A 24,302-nucleotide genomic window follows, 5' to 3' on the forward strand; every position below is an offset into this window, starting at 1 on the left:
GCAGGAAATGACGTCATATACGAGAGAGCGAGAGAGAGAGAGATGGAGAGATATAGATAAACATAAAGACAGTGAGCGAGACTGAGAGAGACATACAGGTACAGAGAGAGTTAGACAGATACAGAGAGATAGATAGATAAACAGAGAAAGACAGACAGAGAGACATAAAGAGACAGAGAGAGAGAGAAATATTGTAGAATATCGAAGTGCTCATCTGGAGGGCGTTTAAGTACAACTATTTACTTTTGCAACAAAAATATAAATCACAATTTTTATGACGTGCTACATTTTAAAAGTAATTACCACACATTTGAATTTAAATTATTTTCCCATAAGTTACTAATAAAAGTTTGTTATGATCTAAAAAAAAATTCATGTTGCATCATAAAAATACAGTGTTTATTATTATTAATATATATTTTTTTTTGCTTCGAAAAAAAAGCAATAACAGTTAATTGACAAAACGGAAAAATAAGTAATACAATTGACACAAGCTTTGAAGGTTGGATAATATTCTCAAAGCAATTTGGAAAATATGTTTCAAAAAGTTGTAGATAGAAAAAGGATTTCGCGAATCACATATACATAATTCCCCTTAGTTTATTTGTTTGTGCTTTTATTTGTGTGTCTTATCTTTAGAGTGCTCACTCTTAATTACAGTTTAGGACTAGAAAACAAATCAAGGTATTCAGATATTAGTTAATCTTTAATGGTCTCAGCTTAATTGGGTACCTGGCAGGTGACAGGCGAATCTGGAAGTAGAGCCAGGTCATGCTGCAGGGAATTGAGACCGGGCATTGAGACCGGGCATTGAGACTGGCATTATGTCTGGGCATTGTGTCTGTGTATTCTGATTGGGCATTTCGACTGGGCATTTTGGATGGGCATTGTGACTGGGCTTGTGTCTGGGTTTTCTGATTGGGCATTGCGACTGGGCATTGAGACCGGTCATTAAGACCGGGCATTAAGACCGGGCATTAAGACCGGGCGTTGAGACAGGGCATTGCGACCGGGCAATGTGCCAAGCCATTTATTTTTTGACATTTTGCAAAACTCCAACTTTTACCTTCCTAGTTATTTCGAGTATCTACAAGCCATAAGGCTACTTCAAATACCCCCACCTGTCCAGGTGAGAAACCACGGTGCTACTTTAGGCTCAACGACCTGTCTGACATCACACCTAACACGCGTCGCCTAGGCAACGTGTCGCGTAGACTTTTGCACCTGAAAGGTCAAATACTTGCGGCTTGAAACTAACACATTTCCTGGTCCAAGAATCGTTCGACTGCTAACCCGAAAGTCGCGAGTTCGGATCCTGAGCTGAGTTTGAATCCCGAGCTCCATTCCCTTCATGTTTTAACAAGGTCATTTGAAACAGGTGAACTCTACTTCACCTGCAGTATGGACCGTAATTTTCGAAAGGGTACTTTCCTTTTTTTTTAAAGTTCAATAATGTTTCCTAATTAAAAAAAAAATTTAACTTGAGGCTTGCGTAACGTGAAACAAACAAGTTATTAAAAAATAAAATAACAAGAGACGAGTAGTAAATGAAGTTTTAAATAGCCCTCAAAGTAACTCGGTCTGAGATCAAGGGCACTCAACCGACAGACGGTGACCAATAACTTAAAAAAAACGTTTTAAAAAAATTTACGGTGTTTTTTTATCTAATTTTTAAAAACAACATATTTTACAGGATTGATACTAGAAGTTGCTGCCTCAAAATTTGCATAGATTTTTATCCCTTTAAATGTCAAACCGTTTTTTTTTTTTTTTTTTTTTTTTTTTTTTTTTTTTTTTTTTTTTTTTTTTAAAAGGCGAGGGCGTTTATTTTTAATTAAATTGAAAAAAAAAATCAACAATGTAAATCTGATTTAATTAGTAACGTAATTAAATCATTTTAGTATGTATGAAGTTGAGCTTTGATGACCACACAAAAATTTAATGAGCTGGACCAATTAATGCTGACCACACACTCGTTTGAATAAGCGCTGCATGTCGTTGCAGGTCACACATTTCATAATCTTGTCACGTTGTAACAAACTACACAGTCATTTTATAATCTTGTCACGTTATAACTGACCACACAATCATTTTATAATCTTGTCCTTTTGTAACTAACCACACAATCCTTTCATAATCTAGTCATGTTATAACTGACTACACAATCCCTTTGTAAGACAGATACTGTATATATACACTACCACCCCCACCCCATTACATTACGTAAGTCTATTAAATGCTTGATAAAAATGGTTTGTCTGGTATTTTTGATATGTCATTTAAGTTCGTTTATGTCACCCTAATTTCTTCCCCCACCCCTACCAGCCTGAGTTATTAAAAAACGACTAACAAGTCTTCATCTACGCAACTAATCAACTTGACATTTAGATAACAGTCATCACATTCATTCATTTTAACATCTTGTTTTACTAATATCTTTATTTCCCACGCACCCCCGCTCCTTTACTACTGGAATACGTTGTTTTAATTGGTTAGAGTGTACAAGCTTAATCTAAACCTGATTTCTAACACAACGCAACATAATTTATATCAGGGGTCTCCAAACTTTTCAGTCCGAGGGCCGCATTAACTATCAACTTTCAGTTCGGGGGCCAGTTAGTTCCAGGCATGTCTATGATTTTTCTGGGCAAAGTTCCTTAGCCATCACCAACAAATGTTTTTTCCGATTACAAAAAGATCTCCGCGGGCCGGATGAGAGGACATCGCGGGCCGCATCCGGCCCGCGGGCCGTAGTTTGGAGACCCCTGATTTATATGAATGTTGTACATGGGTGTTCTTTTTACGCAGACATAATCACACATTATTGGGCACAATACTAGGTTGTGAGTAGGAATACTCCTTGAGAAAAAAAAAAGTTGTTAAAAAAAAAACGTTAAAAAAACCTATCTATATCTCTTCCCGCCCCCCCCCCCCCCACCCCCCAAGACAAAAACATTCTAGTAAAATGTATTGGGTCAGAGTTGAAAAAAAAGTTTTCAAATTAGACCTGTTACAGATAGTCTCCCTTCTCTTGATCCTCACGATCTCGATTAAAAATAAGGCTGACATCGATAACATAACAACTAATTCCTTTGGATTACCTTAATCCAGCCGAGCGATTTTTTTTGGAACTAAAACATTGGCAATTTTTTAATCAATGAGATCGTTTAAACAATTCAATTAGTCTTTTTTTTTACTAAAAAGATAATTATCAAATGTAAGCCAGTTGTTGAAGAAAATAATGGTATTTTTCCATTGTACAGGATTAGGCGCCATTGTTCAGTAACCATAACTCGTCATGAAATATAACGCTACTTTAGGGTGTAATCGATTATTATTTTGGGGCTAAAAATCGTGGTGTTATGATTAGAGTTAGTTTAAGTTGAGAGAAATCGTGCAGTGGATTAGTACTATATACACTTTTTTTAAAAAATCTTGAAATGTTAACAATGCCGCATTAAAAAAACCAAGTTCGTTTGTTTTATCTTTTTTTTTAAAAAAAAAGCTATTTCAGGTTTTTTTATTTGTAGATCGGAGATATACGCCATAGAGTATTCGATCCTAATTAGCGGGGTGAATAGAAACTCGATTACCATTCAACAATGAAGTCATCGGAATCTCCCCATTTGTTCGGCCGATCCTCTTCCGTGGTATTGATCTTGTGAGGAGTCGATTACACCCTGTGGGCAAAAGACTAGCGATTGTATCGTATTCGATTTTCGAAACTTAGTTTTTGAAAATAAATTGTAATTTAGAGAATACGCTTTAAGTAATTTATTTAGTAAAAAAAAAAAGGTTAGTAATATTTGTATTCTCATAAATTCAAGACAATAAGGCCTTAAACAATCCAATTCAAGTATCGTCTAAAAGTCTTCGTCAGTAAGTTTGTTTCATTTCAATGTTTTATAACTCTTTTTTTCATCCATCTAGAACATTCGATAATGTATATTACACAACAACAAGACTTTAAAAACACAACAGAACAGCCAACGATGATAAAAAATTTAAAAAAATAAAACGACAAAGCATTTTAGTTTTATTACCTAAAAAAAAAATTATTCGAATTTATTTTTTCCCTCGCTCGAGGCGAAGTTTTATATTCGCTGTTCGAATCGTCTATGGAGCGTCAGAAGCTAGATAAGCAATTACGTCGTGAGTGTCCTCATCCCCTTCCTCCACGCTGTCTGCAACCTTCAGCAGACGTTCGAGGTAATGACGGCGTCTTGTCGGCGCACAAGTGGGACAAGTGTCCTAACGGTAGAAGCGTGTCGTGGGCGGGTTGAGAAAATTGGCATGCATTAACGGCCAGCGCTGCTGAGGATAATTTAACTATTACGCGCGCTCACACACACACATATTAACACACATAGACACACATATTAACACACACTGATATATATTAGCATAAACATACACTTAATAACACACACACCCATATATTAACACACTCATATTTATTAACACACACATACTTATATTAAAACACACATACATATATTAACACACACGTACATATATTAACACACACATACATATATTAAGACACACATACATATATTAACACACACATAAATATATTAGCACACACATAAATATATTAACACACACATACATATATTAAAACACACATATATAATAACACACATTCATATATATATATATATATATATATATATATATATATATATATATATATATATATATATATATATATATATATATATATATATATATCACTGGGGATGGCGTGGCCTAGTAGAAAGCGCTATACTGATATAACCTGAAAAGTCTCGAGTTCAAATGGAACGTCATTGAGTCCACCCAGCTCTGATAAGCACCTAACTCATGTTAGGGAACGTAAATGCGGCTGGGCATAGTGCTCACCAGACTATCCCTTCATATGCCGAGGACTCTGAAACAGATGAACTCTACTTCATCTGCCCCTTGTGTCTTATCACGAAATAATAAAACAATGATGCAATTTTGCTAAATGTTAGTTCACTTAAACACTGAAGTATTTTAAGTATATAGATACATATAAATATATATATATATATATATATATATATATATATATATATATATATATATATATATATATATATATATATATATATATAGAATACATAGACCTAAATATTCATGAATTGTCTGCTAGTAAAAAGTACTCCAGCATTCGCTCACTGAATACCCAAGAACTCCACAGACTCAGTCCTCTAATGGAAAGCCTTGAGGCCCCACTACAGATAAAATCTTCATCGTGGTGCATCACAGATGCTCCGGTCACTCGGGAGTTCCAGTATTATCGACGTCTGCCCAAAGTTCGCTATTATTATCTTAGTATCTGCGCCCGCGGCCGTAGACCGGATAGGTTGTTTTTAACATTTTAAAATTTAATTAACTTTTATATAGTCGAAGATTATGTTAAAAATAACAAAATACTGTCATATTCAACTGTATTAGACCTTCTATACTGTTCTTTTAATAATTATATATATATATATATATATATATATATATATATATATATATATGAGTGTGTGTGTGTGTATTATCACACATAAATGTATAGATTACATAGAATACACATTAAAATATATTTTCATGTATACTATAATATATATATACATATATATATATATATATATAAAGAGAGAGAGAGAGAGAAAGACATAGCGTGTGAGAGAGAAAGATATCTGCTACTGAGCTAACTCAGTAACATTTGTCAGCTCCCTTAATATATTTTAGCTCCTTTAATATACCCATAACATATGTTAGCTCTCATATCATCCTAGTCTAGTGTCTTTTGACCCCTGATCAATATTTCTTTTTGTATCTCCATTTTGCTATAATATTTTTTTCATATTTCATCCGTCAATATTACGTCATTTCTAACGTCAAATATGATTTAAAATTATATGCTTGCTTTAAAGATTCTTTTCAATGAATGCTGATTTTTATGAAAGTCTTCATCTTGATTAATTCAAATGAAATCAAGAAAAATCATCGAAAAATCCGATGCTATTTTTAGATCGCGGTCTGTCACCTGATACATTATTCTCAAAACCATTGGTTTAGCCATTACGGTAATTAGTTTGTGGGGCTTATGGGATTGTGTTGCGGAGTGATTGACACGTGATTCGTTAACCTGGTGTTGACCTTTGTGTACAGCCCTTGATTTGACTTTCTGACTTGTGTACGTATGTACGCTCTCTAATTTGTACACACAAACTCAGGGTGATGTACACTCAAATACTGAGTCACCGTTTTATTCATAATATCAGTTACATGCAAACCTGTACACTAACTTGTGCAGAAATACACAACTACATGTACACATACTAAAGTACATGTACGCATTCTATCTAATATACAGAAAAACACAGTTGCCTGCGTTACTCTTTTGTACACAAAAAACACGTACGCGTGCAACACTCACTTTTTTTCTCACGTGCATGTGTACTCACCTTTACACATACATACATATACACTTACTCACTTGCACACTCATAACCAAAATAAATTGTAAGCTAAAGACCGCTGAACACATTTTATCAACAAATTGTCCTTTAAGAAACTCTTAGCGCACATAGTTATTATTTTTTTTTAAATAAACAGAATGCAGATAACATTATATTCTAAATTATCCATATTATATGCGTAGGAGTCGGAATGAGTTCCCTAACATTAAAAAAAAAAGAAACTTAAGATATTAATTGAAAAAAGAAATCCTACAAAATAAAATCTTTGCGATTTTCTGTTGTTTTTTTTTTTTTAAATATTTTTAAATATTGCAGCTTTCTGTATAAAATTCTAAAACATTGAGACAAGGTATAATGGGATATTAAATAATGAAATCAATAAAACAAATGATAAAACAAAACCGTGTTTCTCATTATCTCGACATTATTTTACAGCGCGCCATTTTCTGTCGATTGATTCTCCTTTATTAGAGTAGTCTCCCATGAATGGCGGTTCTCATAGTGTGTCAGTCCGTTGTTACCAGATAAGTAGGGTAACGCAGTGGCACAAAATGTCTCACTATTGTAAATGGTGAATCATAAACGTGAGACATGACGATATCGTGCACTCAGCTGGGAAGGGGGGGGGTGGTCGATAGGTGGGTAAAGCTCATGGCTGCTAAACCAAAAAGTCCCGAGTTCGGACACCACGGCAGATGAGTTTCGGGGGCTCAGCAACTCATCTAGGAGATAGAAGTAAAAAATAAGAATAAAATAAGTCGGCGAGCGATACCTTAGTTTTTACGTCAGTCAACTATGCCAAAGTAATTTTTTAAAAAGCCAAATATTTTTTTTTTTAAATTCATAATTTTCTCTCTAGTTGGATCGTATCAGTATCAGTAAATGTAAACATGATTTTTTTGGGTAACATATATGTTAAATATATGTATAATACGTTAATATTTACACATTTAAATGTTAAGTCATCTTGATTGTTCAAGTGTTACACACTTTAATGTGTTGATGTGTAACACACACGTTAATGTGTTAGTATGTCAGTGTGTTGTGTATTCACACATGATGTGTTTACACACTTCAATAATGGTCCATATGTAACTCGCGATTATGCGTTCTTCTGCATTATAAATTAGCACACTTCAATGTGTTGTGTTACACACTAGATGTGTTCACACACTGTAATATGGTCCTTATGTGACTCGCGTCTATGCGTTCCTGTGTAATACACACGTTAATATGTTCATGTCACACATAATATTGTAATAATTTTGTAGCACACTTGAGTTTGTTCTTATATTATAACACACATTAGCGTGCTCATGTGAGACACACATTACTGTGTTACTTTCTAGCACACGTCAGTGTGTTCTAGTTAAACACACATTAACGTGGTCATGTGGTACTCGGCCTATTTGTACCCAGAAATAAAAATCTGTTTATTACGCTAAACGGATTAGCCGCCCAGTCTCAAGTTGTCATTCGCGATGGATTAAGGCGGGATTAAGTCGGAACAGCTAGAACACGTGTCAGATTTTGGTTTTTTTTTTTTTTTTTTTTATTTAAAAAAAATTGCTAAATTTGTGAACAAGTAGAAAATTAGATAGCAACCGTTGTCAAGGAGTTTTTTTAATACAATATATTTCATCAAACAAACAAAAATAAATGATAAATTAGAAGTGAAGATTAATTTTTGAGGAAAAAAAACATCAACATTAGAGTTAGCTTTTTTTTTTAAAAATCTAAATAAGATTTTACAGAAAGGCGTTTTTAACACCCTACCTTACCCCCCTCTTTACTTAAAAAAAATTCAACTAGAAAAAAAAATCAAAACATCTGTAATGCAACTAAAAAAAAGTTTTTTTTTAAGAAGAACAAAAAAAAATCCGTTTTTTTTTTCTGTCGGATTAGTAAGACAACGGAGACAGACTTCTAGTCTGATTATACAGACAAGAGACGACACAGCCGAACTGTCGTCAAGAGGGGGAGTAACTCCTTCTCAGCAACCCATCCAGCAGATTACCGGCCCTGAACAAAAACAAAAAAAAAAAGGGGGGGGGGGGGCGGGCGCATATGCTACCCCTGTTAGCTAAGAGAATTACGGCGAAATCTTCGATTACTGTAAACACGCTGTTTGGCTAGTTATGCATTTTTAGCGCAGCGTTAACGAAATGGAAACTGAACTGAGATTTAGGGCGGTGGTGAGGGGGTGGGGGTTAGGGGAGGGAGTGTAGTAATTTTTAAAAAGAGCCCCCCTCCCCCGCCGCCCTTTTTTTGGGTAGAAAGTTCTAGTGCCGTCCAAATCGCATTATGTATGGGACAGGAGGCTGAAAATAAAATTGTATAGGAGCTACTTCGTTGTTTTTTTTTAATATTATCGCAACCATATATCCAACTTTCATTATAACTCTAACCCTGACTCTGGACGTATCATGACCCTAAAAATCAGCGTCCCGCCATTAAAATACCACATTACATTTTTATACAGATTCTTTAAAATGTTTTTATTTTTATTTTTAAACAATATATGTTTTTCATTTTTGAAAATTATTTTTTTTTTTTTTTTTTTTTGCATTCGTATGTTCCTTATTGTAATTGTAAAAATACTTTTATGTTAAAATTAGATTTTACTGCATAAAACGCACATATCGTTATATCAAAGACGCTTATATGGTGTTCTAGTACTAAACCATCTAAGTGATATATTCGTACTACGTCTATGCGCCTTTGGCACGAATACATAAAGACGATTACTGGATAGGCTTGGGAGATAGTAGTAATATATTAATTAAATCGATACCCGAGTATCGCAAAAAATAGGTTGCTTGCACGGTAGGGGATTCGAATACGCCATGGCAGATTGCATAATATGTTTTTAGTATGACTTAGGTATTCAGTCTGTGACAAAGGTATTTCTATTTGTGTATGACTTAAGTATGACGTTTTGTGTTTAGAGTATGACTTTTAAAAAATAACTAATGGTGGGCCTTTATGACTTTTTTAATGACTCTATTTATGTATGACTTTAAGATTATGCTTTAAATTTAGCGTTCTGCTATATATATATGACTAATGTACGACCTTATATAAAGGTGCATTGTATCCAAATATGGATTAATGTCACAATGTGCTACTTAATTTCTGATTTAAGGAATTATTTAAATGACTTAAGTATGACTTCTTGTGTGTAGGGTATGACTTTTTAAAATTGACTTAATGGTGGATATTTTAGGGTATGACTTTTTTTTCTCTAGTAATGTATGACTTTTTAGATTATGATTTAAATTGTGTGTTTTGCTTAATATATGACTTATGTATGACCTTACATACAGGTGCATTGTATCCTAATATGGATTAATGTGCTTCTTAAGTTTAGATTTAAGGAATTATTTAAATGCTACCTAAAAAAAACAACAGAAAACCTAGAGCATTATAGCCTGGTTAGAATTAAAACAAATATTTTTAAATATTGTAAGGTAATTTTTTTAAAAGGATATGAATTAAATAAAATATTTCATTCATTTACTTTTTTCTCAAAGTATTTTTATTATTGTAAAATGATAACATTATTTTTAGAATTATGTCGTTGCATAGACAATAGAACAGCGTCTGATATCAAAATAAATATTTTAGTTTAACACTGTAAGACACTTTTAGTTTACCATCCGATCTATTAAATTTTCTTAATCCTGTAATTTCATAGTTATTTCTTTGTGTACTGTTTAAATTGAAATAGTTAATTACATCCTCATTAAGACCAGTTCAGAGGTCAAATTAATATCACCGTTGATCTAATAACGATTTTCCACCAAGTTGGCTCATTTCGCGAACAGTGCATGCGAAAATGGGAGAGAAAGGCAGTCGGAAACGGAAGCGATTGGTCAAGGAAAACCAAAACAAAGACAGAACGGACTCGATGATAAGATAATTGAGTTAAAATTCTAGTCACTGTTGAGCGAGGCGTGGCAAGGGGGCGCCCTCTTCGGGGGGTTGTAATTAGTGTCAGGGGGGTTGAGGGGGGTGAGGGGGTATCAAGTGGTCATCGTATGATTGGTGCTTAATCACGTGATGAGTTCAAAACTGGTGTCGGGTCAGTGAGCTGTTTTGGGAATTTTCCGATGGTCGGAAATCTGTTGCCTTCGAGGCGTAATTTAAGTAATTGAAATAGTTGTGTTGTATTCTGCTGTGTATTTTGTTGTGTTGTGCTTTTTGTACAGTATTGTGTTTCGTGTGTATGTATACACTTTTGTTGTGGTCTGTTTAATAGTTAAATACTATAGAGTCGATAAATAAACTGTAGCCTTAATTTAAATTTGACTATTGATCTATAGACTCAATATAAACTCGACTATTGATCTATAGACTCAATATAAACTCGACTACTGACCTGTAGACGATATAGAAAATACCACATATAGACTATGCAGACAAGACTTTATGACCTCTAGACATTGTAGATTCGACTTTACGACCTCTAGACATTGTAGATTCGCCTATATGACCTCTAGACATTCTAGATTCGACTATATGACCTCTCTATATTGTAGATTGAACTATATGACCTCTAGACATTGTAGATTCGACTTTATGACCTCTCTATATTGTAGATTGAACTATATGACCTCTAGACATTGTAGATTCGACTTTATGACCTCTAAACATCGTGCATTCAACTATTGACCTTAGAACTATGTAGACAAGACTATTGGACCTCTAGGCTTTCCAGATTAGACCTAAAGACTCTATGCAGACTAGACTATTGACCTATAGACAGTCTTGACACTAAGACTGTTGTGTGCTGCCACTACCAACACAACTGTCCCTCTAACAGACTGTGAGGAGTATGAAGTATGTGAGGGGAAAGGGGAGATAATGACCTGAAAGATTTAACTATGACGTCACGCAACAAGGGGCCGCCATCCTCCCCTGGAACCTGCTTAAATAAGAATTATTTATCTCCCTTTACGTTGGGAGACGGACGCCCCGGGTCAGGTAGATCAAGCCCTAAGGGGTGATCCGCTCATTATTTATGCTGCAGGGCTGCTCACCTCTTCACGTGCAGGAAACAATTTTTAGTCCGCATGTGTGTGTGTAGGAGGGGGGGGTATGGTCTGTTCGGTTTGTTTTTTTCTTTTTCTTTTTTTTTTTTTTTTTTACATTTTTCTTTCCTCTTCAACGTGAGTTGTGCGATGCGGGTGGGTTATTTTCGAGATAGAAACTCGGACGTGCATTAGAGTTTTATTATTTATGAAATTTTTTAATGCTGTGTTATTGAGATTTAAAAAAAAAATATTCTCAATGCAGTTGTATGTTGATTATAAATGCAGTTGTATGTCCCTATGTAGCCAGAGGGGTAAATGGCCATAGTATCAGAGAACAGTTTTAATGCATTTGGGGCCATTTTGTCGTAATGGAGGCATTGATGTGAAATGCTTTGAAGAGAAATGTATGACAATGATATCTAAATGAAGTAGGATATGACCGTTAAAAGGGTTATAGATAAAGATATTTAAGCTTAATATGGGCATGTTATGGAGGAAATAAATCTACAATATCAAAGAAATGCGTACATTATATCGAATACAAATCTGGCATTGGTTTCTATACAATGTGGCCATGGTATCCAAAACAATAATGCACACACCAAAAAAAAACGGTAACGAGAGCAATTAGTGCATTGATATCGTAAATAAATTTGTCCGAGGTATTGAACCTATTGACACATTTAGGCTAACAAAATCTAGTGAGATGAAATACTGCATTAAAACCTTAAAGAAATGTTATGATTTTTATAACTAAACGTATGTTAGCACATTGTACTAAGTTTTAGTCTTAGATGCCTATCAGAACCAAATGACTCATTATTTAGCTAAAACGCAAATATCTTATCAGATCAAATAGTTCGGAACAGTCTATAGTAAGTCTTTACCAACCGGGGCCGGCGCTAGCTATAAGGTGAACTAGGCGGTCGCCTAGGGCGCCATCACTAAGGGGGCGCAAAAAAAAGGTTTAATGGTTATTATAAAAAAAGTACCTAATAATTAATAACTTTGATTATCCTTTATAAACTATAGATGGTAATATACAAAGGAGTAGCGATCTATTTCGGCACCCAGGACGAGCTATCAATTTTGCGCCCCCATCCCAAATTTAGGTCTATGTAGCAGTGGCGTCTCAAGGGGGGGGGGGGGTTCCAATCTTTACCCGGGGACAAACTTTCGATTTGCACCCCCCCCCCAAACTTTCGATTTGCACACCCCCCCCTCAAACTTTCGATTTGTATATATATACCGAGGGGTCTATGGGGGGGTGGTTATGACCCCCCCTACCCCCCCTCCCCCTTGCCTACGCCACTGCTATGTAGGCCTATATCCTCGATGATGACAATACAACCCCCACCTTCCTAATTTGGAAAGGTCGGTGCGCTTTTTACCTGTCACTTTGCCTTTTATTTTGGTGTCACATAATTGATGTAGAAAAGGATTAAATAACTCCGTAATTTAGATTTCGAACATTTCAAACAGTTATCTAATTTTAATGTTGATTTAGTGATCGCTCCAGCGATAGACGGGGTGTTCCAATACACGTGCAATTTTGGTTTTTAAATCTCGTTTTCTCTGACTTTGAATTAGAAATATGTTCTGGTGTATAGAGTTTTGTAATGACGAGGTGTTCACAGTATTGTACTTGTATTGGTAAGTTTTGATGAATCGTATAGATTTGGGAGTAACGGCGGAAGGCAGTTGCTGATATGGTTTTGTAGGTATAAAGTATCGAAGTGTTAAAGTGTCGTATGTTTTATTTGGCTGTTGTGTAGTTGTAGGTCTAGTGGAATCTGATTGGTAGTAGAGAAAAGAGAATGTGGGTGATGAGGCATCATAATTCTGGAGTTCAGGAATATTAAGTCTTGTGGTATTAAGGTATCGAATTGTGTTGACTATTAACGTGTAGTAGTAGGTCCAGTGAAATCGTTGTTGATTGGGAGTATCGTTTGTAGAGCTTGGTGAAGTTAAACGAGTTGGTGTCGTAGTTCTGGAGCATCGAGTCTAGTTATGTTTAGGTATCGAAGTTTGTGAATGTAGTAGAGTATATCGAGTAGTTGAGTTTATTATAAGTTAGATGATTTCAATTCAGGACGGAACACACTAGAAAGAATGGTACGCGTTTTCTAGCTGAAAAATCTTGTTTTTTTTTTAGGAATCTATATTACCACTATAATATTATATAGGCTAGAATTTATAACTAACCGTAAACTTAGTTTTTTCAAATTATTATTTTTTTGTATATTTAATCAATACTTATAGCAATGTCTTAAACCAGGGGTCGGCAACCTTTTGAAGCGGAAGAGCCAAAGGGTTACAATTTTCAAAATTTCTCTGGCTTTAAAGAGCCACCAACATTGTTTTCATTTCAAATATTATTTTTTTATTAAGATTATTAGTATTTGTTCAAGGAGCTGGAGAGCCGCATCTTGATATCAAGAGAGCCGCAGGTTGCCGACCCCTGTCTTAAGCAGTTACCCGTATTTGATTTTTTGAAGGGCGTCCCTTTGTTTAGGGGATCCAAAAAAAATTTTTTCTGCATTATAAAATTACATAAGCTAAATTTATGTCATCATAATTGACTAGAAGTATGTTATAATAAAGCTACCGTGTTTAGACTTTCAAACCTAAAACACAGTTAAGTAGTGAAGTGATAAAATATATTCTATTGCCACGGTTACATAGCTAATATAAAAATTTTTTTTATAATTATTACGTAATGAGATTTAGATTGTTGTTTTGTTTTTCAAGAATGTCTTAGTTACATTTGGTTAATTTAGCTATTTTAAAAAAAGTTATTTCCCTTGAATAAAATTTTGGTTTGGATTTCCAAAAGGGAGATAATTCATCCACTTCAAATTCCTGCACCTTCGGTTGAACGCTTACATATAAATACAACTTTGAGTTACTATTTGCTATTGTAACATTTATATAGAGCAGAAGTTCTAGACAAAATAGTTTGTTAGGTTTTTTTTAGCATTATCCAGTTGAAAAACAAATACATTAGTAGCCGTTGTAGATTGCATACTTAATGTTAGTAGCATACAGTCTTAGTCGTAAAATTAACATCTAATTAATTGTCTTTTCGTATTTTTCACCCTCTCCTAAAGGATTAATATATAACAATTTTAGGCTGGAATTATAACATTTATAACCTTTTCTTTTTCAAATACAAACACAAAATCGTTACATAATCACACAATATAGACATTTTGCAATTATAACTAAAGACATTAAGCTTAAATCAGGTAAGTTCCGTTTTGGAACTCACTTTGGGAGGACTGCAGAGAGCCCAACACTACAAGAATTGTGTTTTAGTGGAGGGGGTTTTCCAGACTTTTCTCCAGGGAGGATGATGGGGGGGGGGGGGGGACTTTTGAAATTTTCTAAGGGGGGGGGGGGCTATGTCATTAATGTAAGTACAAAGTAGGCTCGTGGACTTAGCAACAATTTTAATAGAATGTGATTACGTTGGCAAACTGGAATTTAAGGAATTGGTACAATTTTTTGTGACTAAGGAGGCAAGCAAAATTTTATTTTGATGTCTACTTATAACGTGTATGCAACTGATAATAAATTAATATTTCTCTTTTAACTAATTGTTTTCTTATACTTATGTTATATTAGTTAATCTGTGTGAAAGGTGGCGTTTTAGTAAGTTTTGCCTAGGGCGCTAAATAACCTGGCACTTGTACCAACTACATGTTAAACTAAAGCTAATGATATAACAGTAAACATTGTGACAACTTCGCTAATTAAACCGTAGTTTACTAATTTAAACGAGCGTTAATTAAACAGCTGTATATTAATTTCAGCCTTCGCTACTTAATGAGTTGTACACCAATTAACATGTGGCTTCTGTTCCGATAATTCATTAGCTAGAAACAAAACAAAAACAATGTAATAAAGCCATGTTTGTATTGATCAGAATACTATAGGTACTGTGTCGTATTGACAAGAATGATGTCGGTACTGTGTCGTATTTACAATGCTCATATATGTACTGTTTTGTATTGACCAGAATGATATCGGTACTGTGTCGTTTTGAAAACAATGCAATAGGTACTGTATCGTATGGACAAGAATGCTACAGGAACTGTGTCCTATTGACCATAATGCTATAGGTACTGTGTCGTATTGACCAGAATGCTATGGGTACTGTGTCGTAATTGCCAGAATGCTAAATGTATTGTGTCGTATTGGCCAAAATACTATGGGTTAAGTGTCGTTTTGAGACTCCTAGAGGTACTTGTTGTATTGACAAAAATGCTAAAGGTATTGTGTTGTATTATCCAGAATGTTATAGTTACTGTATCGTATTGGCCAGAATGATGTAGGTACTGTGTCGTATTAACCAGAATGTTGTAGGTACTGTGTCGTATTGACCAGAATGCTATAGGTACTGTGTCGTATTGGCCAGGCTCCTACTGTGTCGTATTGACCCTAATGTTACAGGAACTGTGTCCTATTGACGAGAATGCTATAGGTACTGTGTCCTATTGACCAGAATGCTATAGGTACTGTGTCCTATTGACCAGAATGCTATAGGTACTGTGTCCTATTGACCAGAATGCTATAGGTACTGTGTCCTATTGACCAGACACCCACTATGTCGCAGACCGCGGGTATTTAAGTTCCAGACGAGAGCTGATTAGCCCAGTCATTAGGAAGCGCCCGGACCGGCAGACAGTAAAGGTCATGACCCCGTTTGTTGTTGGGGGATAGGAACGATGTCCAAAGTTTTTCCCCCCCCCCGGGTAATGTGGGTCAGAGGTCAAACCAGCTTGGGAAATGACGGCCGAAATTGGGTCATAAGTGCGTTATTTTGACGCTGGAAAAAAAATCGCCAAAAAAAAAAAGAAAATCACTTTTAAGTGAATACCTTTTCACGAAACATCAGTTTGTACCTACACCTTTTAATTTCTACTATAGTTATTTGTGTATAATATATATGTTTATCTTTCATATGTGTATGTTTGTGTGTAGGCCTATGTGTGTGTGTGCATGTGTGCGTATGTATGTGTGTATGTGTATGTTTATGTGTATGTGTATGTATGTGCCTGTGTCTGTGTGTACGCTTGTACATTATCAAACTACTCCACATAATGTATCACTGAAGGTATACGAGCGCCATTTGTTTGTCTTAAACTTTGGTTAAACAACCAATTTCTATTTTATATAAACGTTCAACCCCCCCCCCCCCCCCCCCCAACACCCCCCTCCTGTTTACTACTGACCCTGAAGGCGCTAAAACCTAGTCATAAATAATACAAAATCTACTCACCCCCCGGGCGTGAAGTGAGTGTTTATAGACGCGCGTGTTTTGTGTGGAAATACACGGGCATCCCCATGAGGGTCTTAAGTGTGCTGGGGGGTAGAAGCTGAATCTCTGTACTGTTAGGTTTGTGTTTAAACCCTCATAAAGTCTTGTCGCCATTTGGAATAATAAAAGCATGGTTAATAACTCTTGTTTGGATTGATAGATAACCTTAGCGTTAGAAGATGACTCTCTTACATTTAGGTTTGTCTTTAAACCCTGATAAAGTCTTATCACCAATATAAATTGTAAAATGACAAACTCCCTAAAACTTGACTAGATTGATAGATAATTATGTATTGAATATTACCATTGATTCAAACACACACACACACATCCGCATCCTCACACACAAGCACTTGTGCACATACACACACACACACTCGTGCGCAGCACACATTTACAAGTTATATTTTGTTTCAAGGTTGGTATAGCTATTTTATTAAACACGACCTCATTGGGATTTGCTGTTGAGTACCGTTATGAGTACTTTATAATACTATGACCGCTTGGTAAGTTGTAATGTTGTTGTTTTCTTAAGCCGGTGGTTCTTTACTTGGGTTCGATCGAACCCAGGGGTTCGGCGAGTCAATTTAGGGGTTCGGCGGAGATGAAGACACACATCTTACTCATATGGCTCGCGATGAGATTTTGTCAGTGCGGACGATAGAACTATTCAGAAGGGTTTGGTGAATGCGCATATCAAACGGGTAGGGCTCGGTGCTTCCAAAAAGGTAAGAACCACTGTCTTAATCATTTGATTAAAGGTAATGAATTTGGACTAAGGTTAAGGTTAGTGTTACATTTTGAACTTGGGTTTAATTAGGACTAAATCAAGGACCAATTTCGAGCAGCGATACTATTTTAAATACAAGTTCGATTCGTACTCTCGGCATCCTTACAAGTAAAAGCATTTTTTTCTGTCCCCGGTGTATATTTGTATATTTAAAAACACCCATCATCTTCCGTACAAACGCCAACATCTCTCTGTCTTACTCAACGCATATGTGGCTATTATGTTTTATGTCAGATGACAGCTCCATCTGTCTTATGCTAGACGATATATTTTTACACTGTCAGACCTATGTCGCATCTGTCATAAGTTTGCCCGTACAAATATAACTAGCACTATAACCCGGAGTAACCAACGACAACAACTCATACAGTGAGTTCGGCCACAAAATGGTTAAAGAATGAAATGTTTCCTTCTTCGGTTTCCATTCACTAAATTATAGGGCAACGGTTCACGTTTTTAGCGCGGACGATTCTCCGGAAGTGTGGTCTGTGTTTAGCGCATGCCTATTTCAGGAAACGGAAACTTCCGGATTTCATTTTATTTTTCTGTAATCTTTTCTTGAGTAGGGGAGAATAGAATTTTAAAATAGCACAATAATAGATTTACATTAGAGGAAAGAGTTAATTAATTACATTGCTGGCACTATAAGGGATTATAGGTTATTTTTTTTATTCTGTAGGATTTTTTTTTAAAAGTGGCACAAGTTTATTTATATGGTCAATGATTATGACACCAAACATGTATCTTAAGTGCCTGGCTACTTGCTTAATATTTTGTTATGTAGTTAAGGTTGACAGTGAGGAACAGACATAATACAAATGGACTTGGAACCAACCCACATCCATCTCCTCTTGTGCTTCAACATCCGCATACACTTCTTGCACCGTATTGCTCTCATTTTTATGATCAAAGTAATTTGAAAAAAAAAACGCTCTGTGCAATTATCACCCGACTTAGAAAAGAAGAGGATTAAGCAGTTACATAATCAGATTGAGGTATAAGGTAAGAGGTGTGGTCAGGATTGGGTTTAAAGACAAGATTAGGGCTTGAGTTAGTCTGAAGATTAGTCTTATGTGAGCAGTTAGATGAAAAATAGTTCAATATCTTTCGCCTGACTGTTAATATTAACTAAGTTCGCTTCATAATTCATCGTCGTTTGCCTTGCTCGCCGTATACAAAGTCCCATCAAGTTCGCTTCATAATTTAACATTGTTCTCCTTGTTCGCCATTGCCATCAAGTTCGTCTCATATTTCAAAATCGTTCGCCTTGCTAGCAATATTCAAAGCACCATCATGTTTGCCTCACATTAACTTTGTTAACTTTGTTATCCTTGTTAACTTTGTTAACTCGCCTTTATCTCGATACGTGATACACAACATCATTTTCCTCGAATCACAACTAAACTAATTTTTTTGTTATTACTTCAAAAGTCATCTCCCTTTACACAGTCATCCTTTTTTTGTATAGTTATCTCCCTGCGTCTTCCAGCCAAAGTGGGTTTATTAAATCCCCCCTGCACTAAAACACAATTCATTGCTTCGTCTATTAAAACCATAATAAAACGCGAGCAAGGGGAAGTAATTTATAGCCGCGTAGTTTGTTTTTCTCCATAAAGTCAATGTCTGTAGTACTCTATAGGGGTTCTTGACATTCAACATTATTGTTGAGGAATGATTTGAGCGATGATTTCAATGACGATCAATTCCGGGTTGAAAATGCGCAAGGATAACATGGGTATAGGAAGCTGGTTTTAAAATAGGGGAGGTAATAGCTATGGTTCTTTAATTAGTTGGGTCAGGGTAAGGGTCGTGAGGGCAGGTTGATTATTGATAAACGTTAGGGAGGTGAGTCCTGTTGAGAAGACGGTAGGAGATTTGGTTTATGTGTTTATACACATGTGGGGATGGGATTGATTATGAAATAATTGGGGGGTGGGATAGTTCTCTTAGTGTATGGAAATGGGATAGTTTTCTTAGTGTATGAGATTGGGATAGTTTTCTTAGTTCGTGGCAGATGAGATATTTTAGTTTATGAGAGATGAATACTTTTTTTTCAAATATGGGAGATGGCATCTTGTTTTTTTAGTTGAAGGGATATGTGATAGTTATTACAGTTAAAACGGGATAGTTTTTTTTTTTTTTATATTTTATGAGTAATGGGACAGATCTCTTAGTTTAAAGGGAGATCGAATCTGTTCATATATGTGAGATCAGCTTTTGGCTAACAGACACACTGTGTTGGGTTGCCTTGTAAACGAAAAGGGATTACGATATTTGAATCCTAATGTCTGGAATATAATTTAAAAATGTCATTTCCTCTCCATAAGGATATCTAAGAAATGCTTGTATTAAATTAGACATTGGTAGCATCAGCAAATTATATCTTTCATCCCCTGTCCTTACAAAAGGCTTAACATACAATTTAAAACTTTGTAAGAAATGCAAATTGTACTGTATATATTATGATATATTTATTCAAATACGTATCAGAAAGAATTTGAGCTTACTCGGCTGCTATTAGATACCCAGCATAACGTTGGCCGCTCTAATTGCATCCACCAAACCCCCCTATCCTATGTAAACCCAAAATCCCATAAGCCATACATACATGTTTCAGGCTTCTAGATTAGGTGATTCAATCTGCATACGAATACATACATTAGCCTGTACAAACAAAGAGATGTGTTCTAACTTTACTGAGCTATATCTATTTGACATCTATCTTTATATTTTTACATTTATGTAGATCTCATTTATATAAATACATTTGTTTACATTCCATTGTTTAAGCTAAGCCCTTTTGATAGTCCTAATCAAGCTATTTGAGGAAAAATTCCAAAAAAGTCATGTTTTAGATTCGGTCCTACCCCCATCCCCCCCCCCCACCCCGCCCACTCCCTCCCATTACAAACTTTCGTTTTTGACTCAAGGTGCTTTCTATGTTTAGAGTAAATTTGAGATCACAACGATATCACCAGTAATAAAATTCTATGTACTTATATCATCATTGTTTCAAAGTTCAAATGTCTTTAATTAAACACCGCCCCCCTCCCCTCCCTTCTTTAAGATGCCCGATAAAAATAGAGGGCTAGAGACTCGTGCATTGTATTCATAGAGATTTTTTTTTTTCGATTACAAATATCCGTTCCTATTGTTGCGGTGGATTCATCGATACTTATCTCGTATTTCGATTCTCAATTGTATCGTAATTAAATCGCTTATCGCTGTGGGGAATCGAATACGCTTAGGTTATAAAATTGGAAGTTGCGAGAAAACTTAAACAGTGACGTTATTTTTGTGCCATGTTAAATAATTGTAAAAAAATAAAGTACACATTATGAAAGGAACTAAATATGTTTGTTGGTTGATTTTTATTACTTGTGCAGTTGCGGTTAGGATAGAATACTGATGATTTAAAAGTAACTGTAGCAATAGAAAAGACCATATGTGAATTTTGTTTTAATAAAAGCATTTTTAAAGGTTTAAGTCAATTGCTTAGTTGGTCGGTAGAGTGGTAGAGTGCTTGACTGCTAGTCCGAAGGTTTCGAGATCGGATCTTGGTTCGGATTTGTGACTGTAGGCCATCCCTGAGCTCACCCAGTTCTGATGGGTACCTGACTCAAGTGAGGTGGCTAGGTATAATGCTGGCCACACCATCTTTTCATATGTCGAGGTCACAAAACATCCGATATCTAGTTCATTTGATTTTTGGATCGTTGGATCTTTTTTTTTTATTAAACGGTTTAAAACCAGATAGTTTGAGTAATTTGTAGGGTAAGGTTAGGACATTGCAAAAAGGGGGACATAGGCACATACCTTTGTACAAGACTGAAGCAATAGCCGCCACATAAAGAAAAGATGTAACAAAAATCACCTGCAGTGTTACAGTATCTTTCAATTAAAATTTTACTCGTCTGCACTTTAAAATTCAGTGTCACTGGATAATCCAGTAGCATTGCATTATTTAATCACACTGTATCATCTTCAAACTTCTTTAGAGCCAGCAGGAAATACATCATAAAGATATGTATTGCCCCACCCACATTCAGAATATACCCCTCCACCATATATCTACCCACCATCACAATAAAACCCTCGACCCACACCCCACCCACGATCACAATAAACCCCTTAACACTCCCCCACCCACCAACACAATAAACCCCTTCACACTCCCCCACCCACCATTAAAATAAACCCATCCACCCACACCCCACCCACCATCACAATTAACCCATTCACCCACACTCCACCCACCATCACAATTAACCCATCCACCCACACTCCACCCACCATCACAATTAACCCATCCACCCACACCCCATCCACCATCAGCAATAACCCCCACCCAGTCAAAATAATCCCACTTACACATCCCACCATCTATACCACTGCTCCTCTCAACTCCACCGCTGCCAAATCCACCATGTCCACTCCACCCCACACCCCCACAGAAGAACACGAACAATGCTTCCACTTATCAGAAATCTAAGCCAATATGTCTACATTAAACTCGCAGTTTTAAAACGCTCAGCATCAAATATTGATTTTCTTGAAATTGGAGTTCTTGCTTTTCTTACCAACGGTTCTAAAAATATTAGACGCGACGCATTATCCAAAATAAAACGACACAACATCGTAACAGTATTGTGTACATCTAACTCTAAATTCTTTTACTTAGTAAATATTAAACTTTTAAAATTAGTAGTCTAGAGTGCAAATAGTTAGTTTTAGAATCCCTGATTTTTAAATATAATTCTTGCAGATAGGAATTGAAACTGAATGCAATGTCATGACTTTACTAGTTCATATCAAGGGTTAAAAAGAAAAGGCTTTAGAAAATAGGTGTGCAATTCAATGTTTCTTGAAATAGATGAAATCCAACACGCACTTACGTTTTTAAGGAAATGAGTCTGAAAGAAACCTTGACTGTAACGACGTTCTAATCGTTTACACATGTACACACCTTATAGATACATGCACATGTACATACGTACTCATATTATGTTCGAATATACACCGTGTACGCACATACACAATGTGTACATATTTATAAAACAAACACAACCATATACATAAATTACATTATGCACACACATCTAGTACATAATTATGTATACAGCATGTGCACGCAAACACATAATGTACGCACATACACAGTGTGTAACAAACATACACATCAAAAGCAACCATACATATAAATTACATAGTGTACACACATCTAGTACACATGTACACATCATGTGTATAATAATAACATAATTTTTATACATATATACACAAGAAGCACTCAACCATAAATATAAAATACATAATGTACACACAACTAGCACATATGTACAAGCATCTAGTACAAATGTACACATCATGTGTATATGTATATACTATGTAGGCCTACACACATTATTTACCTATGTACACACCTTGTACACAAATCCACATCATGTACTTACAAACACATGATACACTCAGCTCCATATCAATAACCCCCCCCCCCCCCCCACTCCCACCCCCACCCCCAGCTAACACAAACTGTGCGTCAGGTTACCAAACGAGTCCACGATTATCACATGCCACGATATACCCATACCATTTTAAAAATCGACAACCAAAGTATACAAACTGATCCATATACTCAATATACACTTATAATAAATAGATCACTTAAGATTAACGTTGACGCATAATTTTTATATTTCCAAACCTCTGCGGTCACGTTTTTTATTTATATATAAAAAAAAAATATACTTCGCGGGCGGGATCGATACGTCGCGATTTAAACACTATCATTATATAATCGAAGTCGCCCATTACTGCAGTATTAGTATCCCCGCAACTGCTGGTTTCTGTAAAGTATTGTTTACTATTATGTTGTTAACTTATTTTTTAAAGATACTTTGCTTGTTTTTCGTACGGCGGTTGAGATGTTGTTTACAAGGAATGATTGGCGTCGATGACAAGCCTGATGCAGGGCTGGGGCTAAAGTCAACGAGGAATCGTTTCTCCGATGTTGAAGAGGTTGAAATTTGGTGTTATTTGTAGCCAGTTTTTTTTATTGCTAATGCGGCCGTAGATGAGCTCTCGCTCTATTTTAAATGACTTGCCTGGAGCTAGCACGCGCGCACGTGAATTTACGCATTTCCGGTTTTTTGTATTTTTTCCTCCTGTTTGGGACGGCGTGGTCGAGTGGTTAGAATACACGTATACCACCGTGAAAGTCCAGATTTCGCAAGCTCAAATCCGTGCATCTATGAGTCTACTGAGCACAGATGGATAGGCTACTTAAGTCTACGGGTATAGAATTCTGGGTTTAATCTTAGGCTGAATTAAAAAAAAAAAAATTGAAAAACATAATTAAAGACAATTATTAATCTGCTCCTTTAAACTTTATAACAAGCTGTAGGCCTATAGACAAATTATACATACATACATATACATATACATATATATATATATATATATATATATATATATATATATATATATGCATACACATACACATACCTATGCACATGCCTATAGCTACACATACACATATATACATACATACATATATATATATATATATATATATATATATATATATATATATATATATATATATATATATATATATATATATATATATATATATATATAGCCTATATGGTATAGGCCCATTAAGAATGCCG

The sequence above is a fragment of the Physella acuta genome, unplaced genomic scaffold, assembly GCF_028476545.2.
Source record: "Physella acuta isolate Inbredline_101_S28 unplaced genomic scaffold, ASM2847654v3 ptg000536l, whole genome shotgun sequence".
Classification (NCBI taxonomy): Eukaryota; Metazoa; Mollusca; class Gastropoda; family Physidae; genus Physella; species Physella acuta.